The 4,031-nt window shown below is 38.8% G+C and overlaps 1 non-coding gene across 1 annotated transcript; it reads left to right on the top strand.

Annotated features, from left to right (window-relative positions):
• Window positions 1–331: 331 nt before the first annotated feature.
• LOC140600574 (U6 spliceosomal RNA) lies at window positions 332–439 on the top strand. Its single transcript, XR_012003772.1, has one exon. It is a non-coding gene; the product is annotated as a U6 spliceosomal RNA (small nuclear RNA).
• The last annotated feature ends 3,592 nt before the right edge of the window (window positions 440–4,031 follow it).

Below are 4,031 nucleotides of genomic sequence, written 5' to 3' on the forward strand. Positions count from 1 at the left end.
GGAGACCCATGGAGCAGAACAACCCCAGCCAAGATACTTCAGCTGAATCCAGCCTAGGTCAGCTGACCTCAACTGACCTCTACCCTTGGTTGTTATATAAATGCTTATTGTTTTAAGTTGCTATGTTTTAGGATAGTTTTTTATTACCAATTTTTTTGTGATGGCAATAACTGCCTGGTATATCTGTCACTCGAATGTTTGGGTATAGCTATTCCAGAGAATGGTTATGATATGTACTTGATATTGCTCATTAAAAAATAATAGTTTTGGAAAAAATATCTACAGTACCTATATCTAACTAAAGAATTGAATCCAAAATACATAAAGAACTGTGCTTGCTTTGAAAGTACATATACTAAAATTGGAAGAATACAGAGTAGCTTAGCATGTCCCCTGCACAAGGATGAATGCAGATTTGCAAAATGCATAAATAATTCATAAGAAAAAATACAAACAACCCAATTTAAAATGACCAAAAAAATAAAACCCCACACTTGAACAAATACTTCACAAAAATGTATGCAAAATAGCCAATAAGCACATGGAAAACTATTCCACATCATTAGCAATCAGGGGATGCAAATTCAAACCACAATGAGATATCATTTCACATACATTAGTGGGGTTCTTATCAAAAAACCTAACAGAACAAATGTTAATGAGTATCAGAAGCAACCAGAAGTCTCATCTATTGCTGGCTGGAGTATAGAAATGTCCAACTACCACACTGGAAAACTCCTTTGCAATTTCTCATAAAGTTAAATTTGCCCCATGACCCTGAAATTTCACTTCCAGGTGTCACACCAGTAGAGTACTATAGAATTTATGCAAAGTAAATATATGTTTACAAAAGGACTTAGAGAAGAATGTTCCTAGTAGCCTTATTCATAATTGCCTCAAACTGGAAATGACCCAAATAACTGTCAACAGGTAAATGAATAAACACACTGTGGTAAAGTCATACAGTGGAATGCTTCTTAGTAAAAAGGAATGAATTACTGACACACACAATTTAGATCAACTTCAAAAACATTATAGCAAGCCCCCCAACCCCCGACCAAGAAGACACAAATTTTGTGATGCAATTTGTATGAATTTCAATAAAAGGAAAACAAACCTATGTGTTAGAAACCTGTGTTCTGTTCTGTTTTGTTTTGTTTTATTTTAGTGGAAATAGTGTAGAACTGACTAGAAAGAAGTTTGAGTGTTTTCTGGGGTTTTGGAAATACTTTCTATTTCCTCAGATGGTGGTTAAACAGGTATATACAATTGACAAAACTCTTCAGAATGAACACTTAATATCTATGTATCATGTGTAAATTATACATCCATAAAAGATTGTTCTGGCCAAAGGGGATGGGGAGAATGTATACACAGGTGAGAAAGAGACAAATACAGAGAATAGAAGAGAAATAATCAAAACTTATGACTACTCTTCAGGGGGCAGTTGTAGTGTTTTGTGACTATTTGATAAGGGATGATAAGGGATGGTGCTCTCCGTATCCACAATTTAATAACAAAAAGAAATGGTACTTTCTATGGGAGATGTGGTATTTGTGAATGAATGGCTGCTACATATGTTCTGAGGTAGTTGCTCTCCTGAAGACCCATGCTGCAGTAAGAACACTGAAACCACCGAGAGCACAGGAGACTACAAATTTTGCACAGTTAAGACATTGCTGTACAAGATATCACAAGGTAAGTAGACACTTGAGGCAGATGTGGTGCTTTCCTGCCTAATAGTGCACACATAGAACTCTCGAGACTTCAGGTTTGCTTGAATGGAATGGCTTTCACCTGGGCTCTGCACCTGGTGGAATTTCAGACCGGGGCAGCTGTAGCTACTTACTTGGCACAGGTATTTTTATTCGGTACTGTCTTTGGTGCTAGTGTAGGGAAGGGAGGAAATCTTTGCCCTCTACCCACCTCGGTTCTCCAGCTAGAACCTGAAAACAAACTGACAAAAGACATATGAACAAGAGAAAAACAGAATTTATTAATATGAACAGTATGTATATGGGTGGGAGAAACTCAGTGATGGGCGACTGAAAGGGGTGGTGCTGACGTGGACTTACATGGCATCTTAACAAAGAATGACAAATTTGTAGGTAAGTGACAAGACAAAGGGAAAGGGGTTGTTAGGTTTCTAGGGGCTGCAGACTATGAGAGGGTGACTATATGGGAGAAACTGATGGAAAAGGAGGGCCCTCTCAGCAAGGTTTGTTTGTGCAGGTCCACTTTGGGGCCAAACTTTCCATCCTCTAAATGGCCATAGAGCTTCCCTGGGAAAAGGGGATTTGGAGCAGTTTTCATTTTCAGAAGCTTCTGCTTTGAGTCAGATGAGAGAAGCTCTTAAAAGGCTTCTTGATTCTCATTATACCAAAGCAGCATATTTGGAGGTGGCATAGTCCTCCACATTAGCTAGTGAGCTGAGACAAAAGTATTTATATTTGGGGCTGAGTCATTTTTATGAATCTTGGAACCTGGAAATCAACAAACTTCAGTTCCCCTCACTATGTTCCATGCCCCAAACCTGAACCCCATTGTATACCATAGTATAATAGTTTTGTTTTAAAATGCCCCAGTCCTTAATGAGAGCTGATAGTACTGCCCTCCAGATGGGTTCACTCTAATCACTCTTCTTTTGTAATTTAGATTTAATACTTTGCATAATACCACTGATGAATTCCTGAGGAAATTGTATATAAGCCATGATCAAATCATGTTCATGCACTGGAAAGACTCACTATTTAACAAATTCACTATTTAGAGGAAAATTAGATAGAACCTCTCTCGGTACAATTGGGCCAGCATCTGTGGTTTCAAGCAGAAGGAATACATTGATTTTCTCAAAAAGGAAACGGATGCTTGGAGAGATAGCTGGGGCTCAGAGCAGTAAAAACTTATGTTCCAAACCAGACCAGGCCCACAGAGCTCTGGAGTGCTGAATGCTAAGAACCACAGCCAAAGTCACAGTGCAGGCACCAGACACTCACACTGCAGCTTCCACCATGATGACTGTGGCTTCAACCAGTGCTCTTGCCCTTGGGTCATTCTCCTAAACATCAGTTCCCCCAGAGGGTCCAAATGTCCAAAGGACTGTCCTCCACCTGCAACCCCCTGCATGGGATTTTATTTTTAAGTAATCTTTATACTCCACATGGGGCTCAAACTCACAACCCCCAGATCAAGAGTCACCTGCTCTCATGAGTGATCCAGCCAGGCACCCCTGAAAAGCAATCCTAACACATACCTGCAGAAGAGATTTTTTACAAAGGCGATCTTGGCAGCATTGTTTATAAGGCAGAAGGCAGACAAGAAACCATTTACATTAAGTGTCGATCAATACAAACCTTGTCAAATTATAGTACCTCTAAACAATAAAACAATGTATAAAAACCTTGTAGTTATGAAAAGATCTCCAAAGAATTTCTTAAGCGTTAAAAAAAACCAAGCTGTAAAACAGGGTGGATGGTATCCACACATACATTAAAATAAAAATGTTAAAAACAGAAGATTGGATAAAAGGGAGGCATGTGCAACATCTATGCTGTATACATGCATAGAATTTTCTTAAAGGATTCACAAGAACCTGTCAATCAGCTTTTTTTCTGGAAAGGGAATTACAGGTTTGGAGTAGAAAAGAGGCACCTTTCAGTGAAAATCCTAGTGAGGGGTACCTGGGTGGCTCAGTGGGGTAAGCACCCAACTCTTGGTTTAGATCCAGGTCATGATCTCAGGATTGTGGGCCTGAGTCCCATGTCAGGCTCCATGCTCACCATGGAGTGGGCTTGCTCCTCCCCTGGCTCAAGTTCTCTGTCAAGAAATAAATATATAAATAAAATCTTTTTTAAAAATCCTATTTATTTTTTTAAACATGAATGTATTACTCTTGCATTAAGGTAAAAAAAAAGGAAATTTCCATTGCATATGTTTGTAAGCTGAATATCCAACATTTTTCACTATAGGAACACCTGCAGTAAACCCCTTAGAGAATAGTTTAATTCTTCACACAAACATAGATTATTGTA

Source organism: Canis lupus, chromosome 11, assembly GCF_048164855.1.
Source record: "Canis lupus baileyi chromosome 11, mCanLup2.hap1, whole genome shotgun sequence".
Lineage (NCBI taxonomy): Eukaryota > Metazoa > Chordata > Mammalia > Carnivora > Canidae > Canis > Canis lupus.